This window comes from Trachurus japonicus, chromosome 6, assembly GCF_045865225.1.
Source record: "Trachurus japonicus isolate A0001 chromosome 6, Traja_1.0".
Classification (NCBI taxonomy): Eukaryota; Metazoa; Chordata; class Actinopteri; order Carangiformes; family Carangidae; genus Trachurus; species Trachurus japonicus.
This window is the reverse complement of record NC_140912.1, coordinates 33,927,052-33,947,787: the sequence shown is the minus strand read 5'-3', so window position 1 is coordinate 33,947,787 and position 20,736 is coordinate 33,927,052. Positions and strand designations below refer to the sequence as shown.

Genomic DNA, 20,736 nt, shown 5'->3' with positions numbered 1-20,736 from the left:
AAAACGTCACAACGTGTATCTCATCTCATCTCATCTCATTATTATAGGACTTAAACGTCAGAGCTCTCTGTCTTCAGACTGTCTGGACCTGTCCCTGAACATCACACAGGGGCAACATGGAGCTATCTGTTGTGTTGGTCAAGAACAAGTTCAACTTAAAGTCAGAGGAAAAATGTTTAGGGTGTTTTTACTGTTCCTAAATGTAAAAATCTGTCACATTGGACCCTCAACATTATTTAAAGGTTAAATAATGTGTTACTTAAATATTTTTTTCCAGGTAGGCAATAAAAAAGTTCTACTGGATTATAGTATCAGAAGAAGAAAATCTCATATATTTTTTTTCAAACGGACCAACAGGTATTGATCAGATATTGATTGTATATTGACAGGCTGATCTGAGGTCAGCAGCAGCTGATGAATCTGTGCTGACATGTGGATGATGTGTGTAGAAGGCCACATGATGATGATCCACAACAACACAAGGACAAAGTCCCTCTACTCATTTACACACTGATCATTGATCAGGACACATCTGATCAATCATCAATCATTTCATCTTCTTCTTTTATTCTTTACTCAGATTGGAGAGCTGCAGTTTGTCAGAGATCAGCTGTTCTTCTCTGGTCTCAGCTCTGAAGTCCAACCCCTCCCACCTGAGAGAACTGGACCTGAGTCAGAACTACAAGCTGCAGGATTCAGGAGTGAAGGGTCTGAGTGGTTTTCTGGAGAGTCCAGACTGTAGACTGGAGACTCTGAGGTCAGACTCTGTTTTATTTCTGTGCTCAGATGAATGTGATGTGAAAGTTGTGTTGATACTGAGCTGCAGACATGAGGCTGATATTCTACTGATCCACACTGAGGCTGTAGGACAGGGTAGGCAGGCGCTCACAGACCAAGACCAGGGCTGTGGGGGGTCGGCACCTCAGACAGCTCATCACACAACAACCTCACAACAAACACATTCATGCACAATGGTTCACACAGATCCAAGTCTTAAACATGTGCAACACCTTTTCCCCACAATCCATGCCGTCCTGACATCAGCTGTTATTAACACACAACTCGGATCAATAACAGGATCACATGTTGGAGCACCGCTCACATCACACAACAAACCTTTAACACAATCCACACTCACACCTGAGACTGAAGTCAAGCCAGCCCACACGTTGTTTTAAGGTGCGCGCATATACGGCACATTACGGCAAGAGCGAGAAAGTGCCCGTAAAATGAAAAAAGCAATGACCCCGAAACGTCTGATGTGGCATTTCAAAATAAAAGCCGGCCTTTCAAAATAAAAGCCTTGAACACTGCATTAATTAAAAAAACCTGCTAGTTATTACTGTACCATTCCACTTCAGACTGATAGTACTCGACCTGAAGATGACATCCAGAAAAAATCAGACCAATCTGATGTGGAAATTCAGAATAAAAGCCCTCTGAACTTTGATATTTTGAAGTATTTGTGTATATTTACAGTATCATTAAAAGAAAACTGCTAGTTATTACTGTACCATTCCACTTCAGACTGATAGTACACGACCTGAAGATGATACCCAGAAAAAATCAGACCAATCTGATGTGGAATTTCAGAATAAAAGCCCTCTAAACTTTAATATTTTAAAATATTTTGTGTACATTTACAGTATAAATTTTTAAAAACTGCTAGTTATTACTGTACCATTCCACTTCAGACTGATAGTACACGACCTGAAGATGATACCCAGAAAAAATCAGACCAATCTGATGTTGAATTTCAGAATAAAAGCCCTCTGAACTTTGATATTTTTGTGTACATTTACAGTATCATTTAAAAAAAAACAAAAAAAATCTGCTAGTTATTACTGTACCATTTAACTTCAGATTGATAGTACTCGACCTCAGGATGACACCCAGAAAAAAATCAGGGCGATCTGATGTGGAATTTAAATGATACTGTAAATGTACACAAATCACTTAAAAATATTAAAGTTCAGAGGGCTTTTATTCTGAAATTCCACATCAGATTGGTCTGATTTTTTCTAGGTGTCATCTTCAGGTCGAGTATTATCAGTCTGACGTGGAATGGTACAGTAATAACTAGCAGATTTTTTTTGTTTTTTTTTAAATGATACTGTAAATGTACACAAAAATATCAAAGTTCAGAGGGCTTTTATTCTGAAATTCAACATCAGATTGGTCTGATTTTTTCTGGGTATCATCTTCAGGTCGTGTACTATCAGTCTGAAGTGGAATAGTACAGTAATAACTAGCAGTTTAAAAAAAGAGATACTGTAAATGTACACAAAATACTTAAAAATATGCAAGTTCAGAGGGCTTTTATTCTGAAATTCCACATCAGATTGCTCTGATTTTTTCTGGATGTCATCTTCAGGTCGAGTACTATCAGTCTGAAGTGGAATGGTACAGTAATAACTAGCATTTTTTTTTTTTTTAATTATACTGTAAATGTACACCAAAATATCAAAGTTCAGAGGGCTTTTATTCTGAAATTCCACATCAGATTGGTCTGATTTTTTCTGGGTGTCATCTTCAGGTCGAGTACTATCAGTCTGAAGTGGAATGGTACAGTAATAACTAGCAGTTTTTAAGAATTTATACTGTAAATGTACACAAAATATTAAAGTTTAGAGGGCTTTTATTCTGAAATTCCACATCAGATTGCTCTGATTTTTTCTAGGTGTCATCTTCAGGTCGAGTACTATCAATCTGAAGTTGAATGGTACAGTAATAACTAGCAGATTTTTTTTGTTTTTTTTTAAATGATACTGTAAATGTACACAAAAATATCAAAGTTCAGAGGGCTTTTATTCTGAAATTCAACATCAGATTGGTCTGATTTTTTCTGGGTATCATCTTCAGGTCGTGTACTATCAGTCTGAAGTGGAATAGTACAGTAATAACTAGCAGTTTAAAAAAAGAGATACTGTAAATGTACACAAAATACTTAAAAATATGCAAGTTCAGAGGGCTTTTATTCTGAAATTCCACATCAGATTGCTCTGATTTTTTCTGGATGTCATCTTCAGGTCGAGTACTATCAGTCTGAAGTGGAATGGTACAGTAATAACTAGCATTTTTTTTTTTTTTAATTATACTGTAAATGTACACCAAAATATCAAAGTTCAGAGGGCTTTTATTCTGAAATTCCACATCAGATTGGTCTGATTTTTTCTGGGTGTCATCTTCAGGTCGAGTACTATCAGTCTGAAGTGGAATGGTACAGTAATAACTAGCAGTTTTTAAGAATTTATACTGTAAATGTACACAAAATATTAAAGTTTAGAGGGCTTTTATTCTGAAATTCCACATCAGATTGCTCTGATTTTTTCTGGGTGTCATCTTCAGGTCGTGTACTATCAGTCTGAAGTGGAATGGTACAGTAATAACTAGCAGTTTTTTTTAAAATTATACTGTAAATGTACACCAAAATATCAAAGTTCAGAGGGCTTTTATTCTGAAATTCCACATCAGATTGGTCTGATTTTTTCTGGGTGTCATCTTCAGGTCGAGTACTATCAGTCTGAAGTGGAATGGTACAGTAATAACTAGCAGTTTTTAAAAAATTATACTGTAAATGTTAGGGCTGTCAGTTCAACGCGTTAATGAGATTAATTAATTACACCGCAAATTAACGCGTTAGAAAAATTAACGCAATTAATTCTGAGTGGCAATTCAATGCGCCAGCACTTTAAATTTGGCTCATTGAATGACCCTGGCTACTTGGCAGTGGTACGTCACGGTAGCATAGCACTGAGGAACTTGTCCGGACGTGTTGGTCACTTCCCACCTGCGTCGCTAGTCAAAGCAGAGTGACAACAGACTGACCGACATGGACGCGACTCACAGCCCGGACGCACTGCCCGTGGAAGCGGAGCGGGAGCAGCGCGTCCTCACAGGCGCTTGGCTGGCTGCACAGGGAGCTGCTTCTCCTGCTCTCTCCCCGCCGGTCAAACATCGACTCCACTCGCATCTCTACCCGTCTGTACACACACAGGTCTTGTCTCTAGCTCTGTATGAATGGATGTGTGTGTCTCGCGTGCAGACGCAACTGACAAATAGACGGAAAAGCAACAACTTAATTAATCATCATTAAGTATTTTATTTTGAAAATTGACCGGATTCTCTCGTCTTTTCTGAGCCCGACTTCCTGTCTGGTACATCTATCCAGCTCGACAACAGCGCTCGCGGCTCGTGTGAAAAATAGAACAGACGGCGAACTGAAGCTCTGCAGCGGCGCCCTGCAACCTGAGATGTGCAGTCAGAGAGGGACGAAGCGCTGCGAAGCGGAGCGGCCGCGTCCCTCCAGTTCACACCAGACGCTGATTTCTCCGCAGCGGTCGCGAGCGCCTCTGCTCCTCAGCTGTTGTTTACTCACATAGAGCTGTTTTTTTACATCATGGATAAGTAAATAACCTAATATAATTATAATGCCGTGTGCTGTGGGTCAAACAACTCCCTCCACTTCGTCTCTGCCACTTCGTCACTCGTCTCTGCCTCTCTCTCTCTCTCTCGCTCTTTCCCTGTTTGTTTGTGTGTTTTGTGTGTGTGATCTGAAACTGCCTCCGCTCCAGGGCGCTGCGCTTCGGTTTCTCACCTGACCCAATGGGCTCTATGCACAGCTCCACCACTTCCTGAATTTAAGGCAGGTCCTTCATTTCCTGTCTTACATTATAGGACAAACTGATTAATCCAGGTGTGTCTGACCATTGTGACTACTCACACACACCTGGATTAATCAGTGTGTCCAATAATGTAAGACAGTAAATGAAGGACCTGCCTTAAGTGCTGGAGCTGTGCATAGAGCCCATTGGTTTGCTGGGATGTGCTTGACCATTTTCTTTTAAATTTCATTTATGAAACGCACTTCACCAATAAAAATGTGGATTTCAAATCTTCTCTTCTAGGTGTATTCAATTGATTAGTCATGCAATACAATTTTGTAATGTCCTAGAATTTGAATTCTTTATTTGGGTAACTTTAGCAGATATAAGATTAAAATGCGATTAATTAGATTAATTAATTACAAATTCTATAATTAATTAGATTAAATTTTTTAATCGCCTGACAGCCCTAGTAAATGTACACAAAATACTTCAAAATATGCAAGTTCAGAGGGCTTTTATTCTGAAATTCCACATCAGATTGGTCTGATTTTTTCTGGATGTCATCTTCAGGTCGAGTACTTTCAGTCTGAAGTGGAATGGTACAGTAATAACTAGCAGTTTTTTTTAAATTATACTGTAAATATACACCAAAATATCAAAGTTCAGAGGGCTTTTATTCTGAAATTCCACATCAGATTGGTCTGATTTTTCTGGGTATCATCTTCAGGTCGAGTACTATCAGTCTGAAGTGGAATGGTACAGTAATAACTAGCAGTTTTTTTTAAATTATACTGTAAATGTACACAAAATATTTCAAAATATTAAAGTTCAGAGGGCTTTTATTCTGAAATTCCACATCAGATTGGTCTGATTTTTTTCTGGATGTCATCTTCAGGTCGAGTACTATCAGTCTGAAGTGGAATGGTACAGTAATAACTAGCAGTTTTTTTTAAATTATACTGTAAATATACACCAAAATATCAAAGTTCAGAGGGCTTTTATTCTGAAATTCCACATCAGATTGGTCTGATTTTTCTGGATGTCATCTTCAGGTCGAGTACTTTCAGTCTGAAGTGGAATGGTACAGTAATAACTAGCAGTTTTCTTTTAATGATACTGTAAATGTACACAAATACTTCAAAATATCAAAGTTAGGGGCTTTTATTCTGAAATTCTAGATCAGATTGGTCTGATTTTTTCTGGGTGTCTGTGAGAAGGTGAGCACCCCCCCCCCCCCCGCCTTCTCACTGTCTCTTGGGTTGAACGCCACGGGTTGGCGTGGCCCACGTGGGAGCGATGAGAGACTTTTCTCGGACATTTGTACACACACGCACAGTCATACACCCGCACACACTCCCACATATTATTCTACAGACTCTATGAAGACGTTGTGTATGTTTATAATATGTGTGTTTGGGGTCGTGCTTTGTTCACCGGTGTTGGGAACGCGGTGCGCCGCTGCTCGCACTCACCACACCCACAAGTCACCTGAGACAGTTTACACTCCTTCCTACCATCCTGGCGTGTAGTGAGGTACCCACTACTCGTCCCACTCTTCATCTGTTCACTGGTAAAGACTCTGGTCCTGCATACATTCATTTACACGCAACATTCACCTGCACTCCCGGTCCAGCTCCACTGCTCCTCTGTGGAAGCGCGCCGCTGCAGGGGCGGTCTTTAACGAGCGCGGGCCCGGGTGGGCATAGCCCATGGTGCTCAGGGGTGTTTGTCTTGTTGTATCATATGGTTTTATGTGATCATGTTGCACAGGTATTGTGTGGATATGTGAAAGATTGTATTGTTTATTCTGGTGTGTATTGATGTAAATGATGTGTTTGAGGGACCGTTATAGTGTTTGGTTTGCCCTGCAGTAATGGTTTGCCCCAATTAAGTTAACTCACAGCAGCTGTATTTAAGGGAGTGGCATTTGGCTTCCGGGCAGCTCTGAGGAAAGGTGCTCTAGCCTGGTGTGAGGCTATGAGGTCAGTTCTAACCTGGTGTGAGGTTAGGGTAGGGTCATTTTTTGGACCTGTTTTTGCCCTCAGAGGGTGTGTTGATTATTGTTGATTTTTTTGTAAAATAAAAAACCTTGTCTTTTGGCACTCGACGCTTCGCTGGCTCTGTTTCCAACCTCCATCACCTAAGTCTGGTCTGCCCTGATCCCCTTTACGTGGGGAGGCCGCTCCGGTCCCTCACAGTGTCATCCTGAGGTCGAGTACTATCAGTCTGAAGTGGAATGGTACAGTAATAACTAGCAGTTTTTAACAAATGATACTGTAAATGTACACAAAAATATGCAAGTTCAGAGGGCTTTTATTCTGAAATTCCACATCAGATTGGTCTGATTTTTTCTGGGTGTCATCTTCAGGTCGAGTACTATCAGTCTGAAGTTGAATGGTACAGTAATAACTAGCAGTTTTTAAAAAATGATACTGTAAATGTACACAAAATACTTCAAAATATGCAAGTTCAGAGGGCTTTTATTTTGAAATTCCACATCAGATTGGTCTGATTTTTTCTGGATGTCATCTTCCGGTCGAGTACTATCAGTCTGAAGTGGAATGGTACAGTAATAACTAGCAGTTTTTAAAAAATTATACTGTAAATATACACAAAATACTTCAAAATATTAAAGTTAGGGGCTTTTATTCTGAAATTCCACATCAGATTGGTCTGATTTTTTTCTGGATGTCATCTTCAGGTCGAGTACTTTCAGTCTGAAGTGGAATGGTACAGTAATAACTAGCAGTTTTCTTTTAATGATACTGTAAATGTACACAAATACTTCAAAATATCAAAGTTAGGGGCTTTTATTCTGAAATTCTAGATCAGATTGGTCTGATTTTTTCTGGGTGTCATCCTGAGGTCGAGTACTATCAGTCTGAAGTGGAATGGTACAGTAATAACTAGCAGTTTTTAACAAATGATACTGTAAATGTACACAAAAATATGCAAGTTCAGAGGGCTTTTATTCTGAAATTCCACATCAGGTTGGTCTGATTTTTTCTGGGTATCATCTTCAGGTCGAGTACAATCAGTCTGAATTGGAATGGTACAGTAATAACTAGCAGTTTTTCTTAAAATAATACTGTAAATGTACACAAATGCAGTGTTAAAGGCTTTTATTTTGAAAGGCCGGCTCTTATTTTGAAATGCAACATCAGACGTTTCGGGGGCGTTGCTTTCATTTTACGGGCACTTTCTCGCTCTTGCCGTAATGTGCCGTATATGCGCGCACCTTAAAACAACGTGTGGGCTGGCTTGACTTCAGTGACCTGAGCAACAAGGATGTTAACTGTACACAACAAGCTGTTATTACAAGGTTTACAACAGAGAAGACACACAACCTGGGCTGTGTGTGTGTGTGTGTATCTAAGAGAGTCAGAGAGAGAGTAGGTTACAACTTGCTAACTGTTAGCCACCGTAGCTCAGGCGTTGGTCTCCCGTCAGATAAAAGCTGCTGTTGTTCTTCAGATGAAGCTCATTAAGGTGTTCACCTCTCCAGTGGAGCATCACTGCAGTTGAATAAGCTGCTAAACTGCTGGAGGCTAAAAAGCCAGGGGACACGTCTGTGTGTTGACCATTCACCAAGGCAACGTGAACAGAAGTGCAGCTCAGACACGGTGCAGTTAAGTTAAGAGGCAGCGTAGCGTTGTGCCTTTTCACCTCCATGTGAACTCTCTGTGGGAACTTACTGCACATGTGCAAACAGCCACATACACACCGTACTGACAGAAGAGGCAGAGCAGCTCTGGGCCTTTGCTCTGTAATACTACACATGGCTGAGTGGTTTGTGCAGCTGCTGCCTGGACAGAAGCTAGCTCTGTTTACTGGCTTTTATTAGACCATGAAAATCACCACATTCTGACACATCGAACTTGTAGTAAAGTTATCTGAAAGTCAAAAAGAATCCAACTTTAGATGAAGTGAATAAATCAAAGCCCTGACTGCACCTCACTGGTTTTTAGTCCAGTCTCTGTTTCTCTTCATGTTTCACCTCCACTACAGAAACACATGTGATGTATCAGACAATAACTGATCTATAATCAATAGCTGCTGGCTCCACCTCTTTCCTGAGGCTCTGTGATGTTTGTAGTGAAACATCCAATGCCAACATCCCATAATAAGCTGGTTTAAGGTTTTTCGGTCTCTGAGCTTCATTCAACATGTGTTTCTACACGTTAGTTGTCATGGTAACAGAGTTCAGCCTCACATGTTTGTTGTCTTGAGCATGGTCAGTAAATCTCTGATCAATGTGGCTGCACAACATGAGTTTGTCTGGATGGAGCCACAGGTGGAGCTGACAGGTGAAGAGGCGGAGTCACTGCGTCTGTGTTGAAGCAGCAGCAGCTTCTCATGAATATTAATGAGCTGTTTTCTCTCTACGTGACTGTTTAACCTGCTTCCTGTTGCTTCAGCTGTTGGACTTTGATTTTCTAAACTTGTTCTTTCTGAAGCTTCTTCAGCTCTGAACAGATGATGAGACACTGAACGCTGTCAACAAGGAGCTTTGTCCTCAACTCACTGCTTTTATTCTTTATTCAGATTGGAGAACTGCTGGTTGTCAGAGATCAGCTGTTCTTCTCTGGTCTCAGCTCTGAAGTCCAACCCCTCCCACCTGAGAGAACTGGACCTGAGCTGGAACAACCTTTATGATTCAGGAGTGAAGCATCTGAGTGGTTTTCTGGAGAGTCCAGACTGTAGACTGGAGACTCTGAGGTCAGTTCACTGACTGTTACTGTTGTAGATCTTAGATCTTTGATCCACAACTGAACCTGATTGATCTTCACTCAGAACTTGAATCATTGACTTTGATGTCATGAATGAAGGACGTTTGAAATAGTTGTTGTCTCATGTTTCCACTTGTTCTTCTCTCACACTGACAATGACTCTTCACTTTCAGCTCATTTCACTCAGTCTGATCAATAATCAATGATCTGATCACTGCAGCTGTGTGTGTGTGTGTGTGTGTGTGTGTGTGTGTGTGTGTGTGTGTGTGTGTGTGTGTGTGTGTGTGTGTGTGTGTGTGTGTGTGTGTGTGTGTGTGTGTGTGTGTGTGTGTGTGTGTGTGTGTGTGTGTGTAAAAGTGTCAGAGTAGGTTACAACTTGCTAACTGTTAGCCACCGTAGCTCAGGCTTTGGTCTCCCGTCAGATAATAACTGCTGTTTTTCTGTGTGTGTTTGTTTGTGTGTGTCATCCCTTTTCTATTTTTAGTAATATACAGTAGTATGTACATTCACACATTTCAATGTCTTCTCCCTAAACGTCCTCCCATACAGAGTCCCTCTATTCATTTACACACTGATCATTGATCAGGACACATCTGATCAATCATCAATCATTTCATATTCTTCTTTTATTCTTTATTCAGATTGCAGAACTGCAGTTTGTCAGAGATCAGCTGTTCTTCTCTGGTCTCAGCTCTGAAGTCCAACCCCTCCCACCTGAGACACCTGGAGCTGAAAGGATACAACAACCTGAGATACAAAAACGACCTGCTGAGCTCTTCATCTCTGCAGCAGCTTCGTGATCTTGTGAAGAGTCCAGACTTTCGACTGGAGACTCTGTAGTGAGTCTGATCTGTAGCTGTTTCCACAGCTGATGAGACTGTGGGAGTGAAATAAAGTGTAAAGTGCAGCAGGTGAACCTGTCAGGATGTGACATCACACATGACATCATCTATGACATCACAGACTCAGAAAACGCTGCAGCAGCTTCAATGTGTCAATCATCAGTGATCCAGTCACAGGTAAAGGTGTTGAGTCAAACAGGAACAATGAGCTTCACCTGTCACTCAAGTACAGGAAGTACTTTTACTCCAGTAACTCCTAACTAAATACTTTTACTGTGTTACTGTCATTATAGAAACATTTACTCTGCTCCTATATTATAGTACTCACTGTGATACCTTGAAAGAAGTACTTTTACTCTGATACTGGCTACAGAAACTACTTTTATTGTAAGTATTTTTACTGTGTTACTGTTAGTAGCCTACTGCCACATCCACTTGTCGTGCACAACAAAACACAGCAAAAGACCAAAATATATGTTGCATAACAAATTTCTTCATTTCGCCCTCAGTCTTATTAAACAGAAAGATGCCATTTAATTTAACTATTTAGTATTATTGATAAGTATGATTTACAAAAGAAACCATAGCCTTTATTTTATAACTTAACATGCATATGTACATAATTTCCTGTACGTTTTTTTTTAATTTTCTTTTCAATATTTGCTCTTTCAAGACTCAACATGTAGTCATAACACATCAGAATATCATTGCAGAGCAGCTATAACAACATCAACAACAACATGAAAATATAAATATTATTTAGGTGTCAGGCTCAGTTACATTTCAAAATGAAAGTGTTTATTTTCGCAAATTACAATAAAAGGATGTTTTTTTCATGGTTTTACAGTGAATGTGTTGTCGAACAAGAGATTATGAATAAAGGCAAGAACTGTCAGTTTTAGTTTTTTAATTCACACGTGAAAAACTACGGAGTGATATTTGTAATTTTGTTGCTCTCAATGTTGATGGTGATTTTATTTTGTTTTGGATTAATGTACTACTGTTTGGGCTCCCTGACCTGAAAAAAAATCAAGGAAAAAGCCAACATAACTTTTATTATCAACCTTATTATTTTAATGGCAAAATTTCATATTCACAAATGTAAGTTCATTAAAAAAAAACCTTCTTTTACCGGTGAGCTCAAGCAATACATAACCTCCATCAAATTTTCAAGCAACCAGAAAGCGATTAAGACTTTCAATATATGTGAAAACTTGAACATTTTTTTGTAAACTTGTAAATCCTCCCTGGTGTATAATATAGATATGCTTTATAGATTGCATTTTATTATGAAAAACTGTTTTTGTAATGTGAAACAAAGTTTTGAACAAAAAAAAATAAAAAATCACACGTGAAACGGAAATGATGTCACTGTTTATTATTATTCTGTTCGTGAAGTTTCCGGTCGGAAGAAAAGGACATCACCTTTATTATAAACTTATTCATTTTGTATGGCAAATTTCACATACATAAATGTAAACACTCCAAAACCTCACCCAACTTCAGAAGTTTCTTGCATGAGTTCAAAGAGTTCATGAAATCCCTCACACTAATTGACGCTAAACAAAGCATCACATAGATATTTATGAGAGATTTTTCAAAGAATAAATAAGTAGAATAAAGCTTACACATTCTATTTCCCTTTTTTTCCTTTTCTTCTGTCATAGGCTACCATAACATAGCCTATGTTATTTTTTCCATGATTTTATGTTTTCTAATATTGCTTAAAACAACCTGATTTTATTTTTGATTGATTTATTATTTCTGTTTATTGATACGTATTGGAGCACCTGTCTGATGTTTCATGTTTGATTGTATGTACAACCCTGTTCTCTGTACATCCCTCTGTATGTACAATGTAAAGCTCATAGGGGAAAAAAAAAAAAGAAGAAGTTTCCGGTCGGAACCTTTCTCTTCCTCGTTCACAGACGTGTAAAAACTTAACTTTACATTATTTTAACCAGCGTTTTGCATTTAAAAGTGTATTTTAATACCTGAAACATTTTCATACATTATATCTCTAAGGCATGTGTGCAGTCGTGTGGTTGTATTTTATTTATAAGACATTCACTCCCTCCTGTCCTGTCTGTGGGGGCGGAGATATTTTTGTGACGGACCTCTGGCTCTGCACCGACACATGTGAGCGACCATGGCTTCACCCGGCGGCAGCACCGGGGAATCGAACCTGATCGGTGTGTGCGACGGGGAGCTGGACCCGAGGAGACACCGCTCCTCTTTCCTCACCAACAAAGTGGGGGGGCAGCCGGACTGGTTACCGGGGCTCGCGCCGCCCTGCACGCGCTGCGGTCGCTGCACAACAGCCCCGCTGGTCCTCGTGGCTCAGGTGTACCTCCTCTGTCGGTGTGGTATATCGATGTGTTGATGAAAAGAAGGGATCACCGCCGACACGTCTTCACTTGTGTTCAAAAAAGAAGTTTATTAACAAGTAGAAGAACAGTGTACAAAAAATGCCGAATCCTGAAGCATCCCTGGTGCCAAAGTGAGATCTTCCGTTACCTTCAGGTCGGAGGTGAAGGGCGCCCTCTATCAGGACAAATAGATATACAGGGGCCTGTTGTTTGAAAGTAGAATAAAGATATCTAGGATAAGTGGAAAAGCCAGGTTGGACAAAGTCTCATAAGTCCATCCTGGTTTAGTTGGTTGTTGGAACGCTGAGCCAGGCTGAGGAGGAGCGGCTTTGTCAAGCCAGTCCAGGTGGAAGTGGAAGGTAGAGAGGAGGAGGAGGAGGAGCAGGAGGAGGAGGAGGAGGAAGAAGAAGAGGAGCAGGAGGAGGAGGAGACTGAACTGTAAGAATCGTTATATTACGATATTATAGAAAAACGGACTCAGGAGCTTCGTTGTAGGTTTGTTTCCTGGAACACGTTTCAATATGGCCGACATGCAGACAGGTCAAGAGGTCAACCAGTCTAACCAGCCTCTGCTGCCACCCTGAGGACAACTCCCTTCATAGCACAACATCATCACTCTTCTACACCAACCACATCAGTATCAGTAGAAAAGTTAAAATAAAACATGTAATAGTTCATTTCTCTCTTTTTTTCACTTTCACCACATCAAATCTTTTTAACAACTTCAGAACTTAACAAGGATATAAAGATTTTTTTTTTTTTTCTGTCCTGTCGGTGTCGGCGAGGGAGGAGAGGGAACATCTACAGTCTGAAGATCAGGACAGAGAACTAAACCTGAACCAGAAAGAACCAGAACTAGAAACACACACTCTTGTATTGCTGTCTTTGTGAGGCTAAAAAAAATGTCCTCACTTCTCAAAAATGTCGTCACTCTGGTGAAAAACTCTCTCCTGTCCTCACAACGTAGTAAGAACAAGAACACACACACACACACATGAAGCCTCGGTCTGATCCGACGTCAGGAGACGAGCAGCGTCAGATTTCCTGACTCACCTGAACGTGACGTGAGTCGTCCTCACCGTCACCAACGTGCACTGAAACAGACGGAGGAGAAGATCCACTTCACTGGAGTCTGAGAAAAACCGGTTTCCTTGAACGCAGCCTGAAGAGTCATGAGTTATTAAACCAGGACACAAACTCATTCACAAAACCTGACGAAGCTTCAGACATGTGAACACAGCGACACCTGGTGGTCGATCAGAGTTACAGCAGCTTTTTACACATCACTGACTTCACTGTGTCAATCTGGTCTCAGAGTTATTAGATCTAGATAATTAATGTTTAATGGTTATTAGTGTCGTTTACATGTGACGCTGTTAATGAGCTACAAACGATGGGACGTGATTGGACAATAAAACATCATCAAAATACAACTTCACTACAGTAAAGGAAGGAGAGAGAAGAGAGGAAGAGAGGAAGAGGGGGAGGAGAGAGAGAGGAGGGGGGAGAAAGAGAGCGTAGAGAGAGGGAGGGGAAGTGAGAGGGGAGAAAAGGAGAGACAGACGGGTGGAGGCAGAGAGAAAGAAGGAGAGGATAGAGAGAGAAGAGAGAGGGGGAGGAGAGAGGGAGAGAAGGGGAGGAGAGAGAGAGAGAGACTTAGAGGGGGCAGAGAGGAAGAGGATAGAGAGAGTGGTGGAGGGGGAGAAGAGGAGAGAGAGAGGGAAGAGGAGAGAGAGAGAAGGGGGGAAGAGAGAGGGGGGAGACAGGGAGAGACCTAGAGGGAGAGAGGAAGATAGAGGGGGAGAGAGAAAGAGGGAGAGAAGAGGGAGGGAGGGGGAGAGACTTAGGGGGAGGGGGCAGAGAGAAAGAGGGAGAGGATAGAGGAAGTGGGGGAGGAGAGAGGGATAGACTTAGAGGGGGCAGAGAGAAAGAGGATAGAGAGAGTGAGGGAGGGGGAGGAGAGGAGAGAGAGAGGAAAGAGGGGAAAGAGAGAGGAAGAGGGGGGAGGAGAGAGAGAGAAAGAAAGGGGGGAAAGGGAGAGAGAGGGAGACAGGGAGAGACTTAGAGGGAGGGAGGAAGATAGAGGGGGAGAGAGAAGAGAGGGGGAGGGAGGAAGGGCAGAGAGAAAGAGGGAGAGGAGAGGTGAGAGGGAAGGGGAGAGGGGAGGAGAGAAGAGGGAGGGAGGGGGAGAGAATTAGGGGGAGGGGGCAGAGAGAAAGAGGGAGAGGATAGAGGAAGTGGGGGAGGAGAGAGAGAGAGAAGGGGGAGAAAGAGAGCGTAGAGAGAGGGGGAGACAGGGAGAGACTTAGAGGGAGGGAGGAAGAGAAAGAGAAAGGAGAGAGAGGGGAGGAGGGAAGAGGAGAGAGAGAGAGAAGGGGGGAGGGAGGAAGCGAGAGGGGGAGGAGAGAAGAGAGACCTTTGACCTTTAACTTTCCCTTTAATTCATCAAATACTTCACCTCCATAAAAGCAGAAGCATCAAATCAGCCACATACAGATCAACAGCAGCAACATGAACAAACATTCAGTGTTTCAGAGACTGCATCCTTCTCCTCCTCCTCCTCTTCTTCCTCCTCCTCCTCCTCCTCCTCCTCCTCGTCCTCCTCCTCCTCCTCCTCCTCCTCCTCCTCCTCCTCCTCCTCCTCCTCCTCCTCCTCTGAACACATCAGGTCCACTGTAGCAAGTAGCCGTCCTGAACCAATCAGAGAGAGAGATGAAAATAATGCTGATAATGTGATTGGCCACCAGTGACACGCCCACTTGTTACACATGATGATTTATTCTTTCTAATCCCAGAGTCAGAGATGAACTCAGCACAATCAGCTTCTGTTCCCCACAGAAAAACACCTGTAAGATGTGTGTGTGTGTGTGTGTGTGTGTGTGTGTGTGTGTGTGTGTGTGTGTGTGTGTGTGTGTGTGTGTGTGTGTGTGTTCTTGTATTTACTACGTTGTGAGGACCGTTGAGAATTTTTAACCAACAGAGTGAGGACATTTTTGGGAAGTGAGGACATTTTGGCCGGTCCTCACTTTTTCCAAAGGCTGTTTGAGGGTTAAGACTTTAGGTTATAATTAGGTTTAAATTAGGTTCAGAGTAATGGTTAAGGTTAGGGTAAGGGGCTAGGGAACACATTATGTCAATGAGTGCATTTCTATAAGGAGTTCATCATGATTCTCCTTGTATCCTCCTGGTTTCTGTGTGGACTTACATTTAGTTGTGGTTGTGTTTTCCATATATGGTCGTGTTGCCAGACCGGGGCGAGTTAAGTTACAACACTGAGACACAAATTAGTTGATGACAACATGTGTGATGAATAAGACAGAGAACAGACTGAGCTGTAACTTGTAGTGGAGTGTCTTTAAATCTCTCAGCAGCTCTTCTACCACAGCTGGATCTCAGCTCACTGTTTATTCATGGTGTCAGAGTTCACCTGTCCATACAGGTGTAATACCAGGACTTACCCAGCAGGTGGCGCCACTCTACTGTAGAAAGAGACTTCCTCTCCCTCTGTCTCCATGGACTTGTGGGATTTCCTGTAAATGCTGAGGAGTAAGTGAAAGTAAAAATGTTCAGACGCCATGTTAGAGTGAACGGAGCAGAAGGAGAGAAACTGAAGTCTGAGTGAGTGTCAACACAACATTATAACTATTACATATAATAATATTATTAGTATTGTTGTTGTTATGAGAGTCAGTTTGTCTGTGTGGACTGTGGAGGGAAGAAGAGTCAGACGTAGTCCGTACATACGTCAGCACATTGTCTCAGATTCAACTCGACACAACTTCTTCAAACTCAGAACAAACATCAAAGGTCAAAGGTCACGGTGACTGGATGAACATGGATTTAATGTCAAAGTACTATGAGTGGTGGAGGTCAACGACTGGATCAAACAAGCAAGTGGGGTAACGCTTTATATTAAGGTCCTTGTAATAAGCATTAGTTAATAGGTAATAAGGCTCTTATAAGTGATTACAAGATGCTTATTAGCATTATTATGCATTTATAAGACTATATATGTATTAATAGACTCATAATAATATAGTTAATAGCAGACTATAATTGATTTATAATAACTTATAATAAACTTAGTTAACTGTTTGTTGATGCTTATGAACATTAATAAGATCCTTATGAGTATCTTATAATTGTTCATAATAACATTACAAACACATATATTGACTCAACTAGCCCAATCATTATGTCTTTGTTATGCCTTTATTAATCCTAAGGTATGTGTAATAAGCGTTAGTTAATAGGTAATAAGGCTCTTATAAGTGCTTACAAGTATTAATAGTCTCATTATAATATAGTTAATAGCAGACTATAAGAGATTTATAATAACTTATAAGAAACTTGTTAACTGTTTGTTGATGCTTAAGAACATTAATAAAATCTTCATGAGTATCTTATAATTGTTCATAATAACATTACAAACACATTGAGTGTAGCCCAACCATGATGTCTTTGTCATGCCTTTATTAATCTTTTTTGGTTGATTTATTAACATTAATATATACTTTATTGCTCATCTACTATAAATTAACTATGCACTTGTTAACAGTTAACTATGCTTTTTGCAGGTACTGGATCTAAAGCGAGAACAATGTCTTATTAATGCTGATAAATCTTTTATTGTGCATTATTATGCCCTTATTATCAGTTAACTATGCACTTGTTTACAGTTAACTATGCTTTTTGCAGGTACTGGATCTAAAGCGAGAACAATGCCTTATTAAGTCTAATAAATCTTTTGTAATGCATTCATTAATGGTTAACAATGATTTTCACAACTTCCACATCTGTAATGAACAATACATGTGGTCAAGGTTGATGAAATGTAAAGAAAAGATTGCATAGTAATACAAATGTTTCAACAGTGAAGCCTAACATTGTTTTATTCATTGCTGTCAAGTAAAGAGACATTTTACTGAAAATGTATAAAAATCTAAATCACCTAAAACAGGTAGAAAGCACCTTTAAAACATTTAGGCATATTATACAAATAATTTAACTCAAAAAAGTGCAATTTTGCAAAGTGCAACATGATTTTTATACTTAAAATGTATAAAAATAACCTAAAACAGGTCTTTGAAAAAAAAGTACACTTTTATTTTTTTTTAATTTTTAATTCCATTGAACATTTAACGCAGCTGCTCTTTTGCACTCTTGTTTGCATCAAAAGCAATTCCCTCTTCCTCTTCTTCTTGCCATCATCTGAGGTTGAGGAGCTTGAGGAGTCTGAGGAGGGGTCGGGAGAGAATGAGGATAGAGGAAATTTACATCTGAGTTTTCATAATGACATTTTTTTTAATGTAAAAACATAAAAAATAAAAGTCTCGATATATCCTGCAATAACACTTTACAGTTTAATTTTCAAGCATTTTAAATAGAGTCTTAATGTAGCACATTTCATTAAACTCAAACTCAAACTCAAATGACTGTGCTGAATGTACACAGCAGTAAGTAGGCTATCATGTACAGAAAAGTGTCAAGAACATATCAGACGGTGCACAACGAAAGAGAGAAGTTATATATTTCGACAATGTACATTGTATGTATATAAGCCTAGCTGGAGACAAAATAAACTACATTTTAATATAAAAACGTTCTCACTGATACACAGAGGAGCGCTTCCGTAGGGCAGCAACAGTCTTGAGGCGGCTAGGTCTACACTAGCTTCAGCTAACGTTAGCTATGCATGTTTGAGTTTGTACTAACTAGTTAGCAGCAGTTAAACTTACCAGAAGAGTCATCCTCCGTCTCACAACGCTTCCTCTTGTCAGCTGCTTCTTTTCGAGGCCCAGAATGGGTTTGAATTCTACTCGGGGGCAAAAATGTTGGGCAACTACCTCCATTTTACACATGGGCATGTGTTAAGCTATCAGCTGCTAGCTTAAACCGGAACTTCCGGTTTTGCTGTTTGCCTTCAAAATAAAAGCGAAAGGGTAAAATGTTTCAAGTGAGAAGAAACTCTACAAGTCTGCTCTTCTCCTCCGACGCACCTTTCTGAAAACCAAAATCAAATGCATAATAAAAGATTTATCAGCCTTAATAAGACATTGTTCTCGCTTTAGATCCAGTACCTGCAAAAAGCACAGTTTACTGTAAACAAGTAAACTTATAATAGATGAGCAATAAAGTATAATGTTAATAAATCAAACAAAAAAAAGATTAATAAAGGCATGACAAAGACATCATGGTTGGGTTAGATTGATACTCATGAAGATTTTATTAATGTTCTTAAGCATCAACAGTTAACAAGTTTCTTATAAGTTATTATAAATCTCTTATAGTCTGTGTTACGGCCAGAAGGGGTTCGGCCTTGTCTGTGTCTTTCTCTCCCCCTCGTTCTCCCACAGCTCCACCCAGGTCCCAATCAGCGAAACGAGGCTCACCTGGTCCACTGAGCTAAATACCCTGCAGCTGACACCAGAGGGCGGGGGCAGTGCTGGGGACTGCTGGGCTTGCCTGCCTCCCATCATGGCTTTCTGTTTTAGTTTGTCTACTTGTTTGTATCTGTATATTTTTGTATTAAATCTCTTTTAGTTAAGTTAGTGCCTTTGTCTTTGTATTTTGGGTCATTGTTGGGTCCCTTGTTATGCCCCTCTGGGCCAACAAAGTACTGGGGCGTAACAGTCTGCTATTAACTATATTATAATGAGACTATTAATACTTGTTAGCACTTATAAGAGCCTTATTACCTATTAACTAACGCTTATTACACATACCTTAGGATTAATAAAGACATAATGATTGGGCTAGTTGAGTCAATATATGTGTTTGTAATGTTATTATGAACAATTATAAGATACTCATAAGGATTTTGTTAATGTTCATAAGCATCAACAAACAGTTAACTAAGTTTATTATAAGTTATTATAAATCTCTTATAGTCTGCTATTAACTATATTATAATGAGTCTATTAATACATATATAGTCTTATAAATGCATAATAATGTTAATAAGCATCTTGTAATCACTTATAAGGGCCTTATTACCTATTAACTAATGCTTATTACAAGGACCTTAATATAAAGCGTTACCGGAAGGGGTTATAGTTTGTCCTCGGTGGATTTGGGTGTGTCTTGATTCTCTCTCTCTCTCTCTCTCTCTCTGTGTGTGTGTGTGTGTGTGTGTGTGTGTGTGTGTGTGTGTGTGTGTTACTGGTTTCCCTCTCAGACTGACTGAAGTCCTGAAGATGAGTGTTAATGTGGAGCAACAGGAGGACAGATCAAAGTCTCTGGAGAGTGACCGGTCCAAACATGAACCTCCAGACTCACAGTAAGAGACCAGAGAGAAACCTCAAGTGTGTGTGACGTCACAGGAGAGGAAATGTGTGTGTGTGTGTGTGTGTGTGTGTCCACTGATCAATGTGGTGTGAATAAAAACATGTTTGTGTTTGCAGAGGTCAGAACCACAGACTGAGAGCAGAGTCTCCAGGATCCATCTGTCTGTCCATGAGGAGTGACTGGTCCATGGGACACCATCCAGACTTCAGTCTTGGACCTGGACCTCCAGAGTCACAGTAAGAGACCAGATTCAGACCTGTGTGCAGGGTTGGGAGGGTTACTTTAAAAAAAATGTAATCCAGTACAATTACAAACTACATTTGAAAAATAATGTAATCAGTAACTTACTCTAAGTATCACACAATTTAAGTTATGTGCTGGATTACTTTTAGTTACTATTGTATTACTTCAGTACCAAATATACTAATTAAGAATATCACACAACCAGCACACATCAATCCACGTCGATTAGATCACTCAAAACAGGAAGTCAAACTCACCGCATCCGGTAAATTTCAAAATAAAACACAGTGGACAAACTCCCGTGACAAACGACCATGAGTCATCGGTCAGTCAGAGTCCTGAAGCTGACAGGACGTCACGAAGGAAATAAAAAATAATAGTGGAGGAGGACAACTGCAACATTTAAAAAAAAATGTAATCCTGACAAGAAGTAATCCTCATTTTTATCACACATACCAGCAATCTGATGACATGTTTTTTCTGTACTGTAAATAAATAAATAAATAAATAAATAAATAAATAAATAAATAAATAAATAAATAAAATAAAGTTGATACTGTAACAGATTACAGTTTCCTTCTTTTTTCTCTTACGCCATGACATGTAATCCATTACTCCTCAAGCCTGTCTGTGTGTGTGTCCTCTGTATGTGTGTCAG

The 20,736-nt window shown here is 40.1% G+C and overlaps 1 protein-coding gene across 1 annotated transcript in view; it reads left to right on the top strand.

Moving 5' to 3' along the window:
- Positions 1-20,736, top strand: part of LOC146986534 (uncharacterized) — a 1,046,957-nt gene that overhangs the window by 963,649 nt on the left and 62,572 nt on the right. The window lies entirely within an intron of this gene.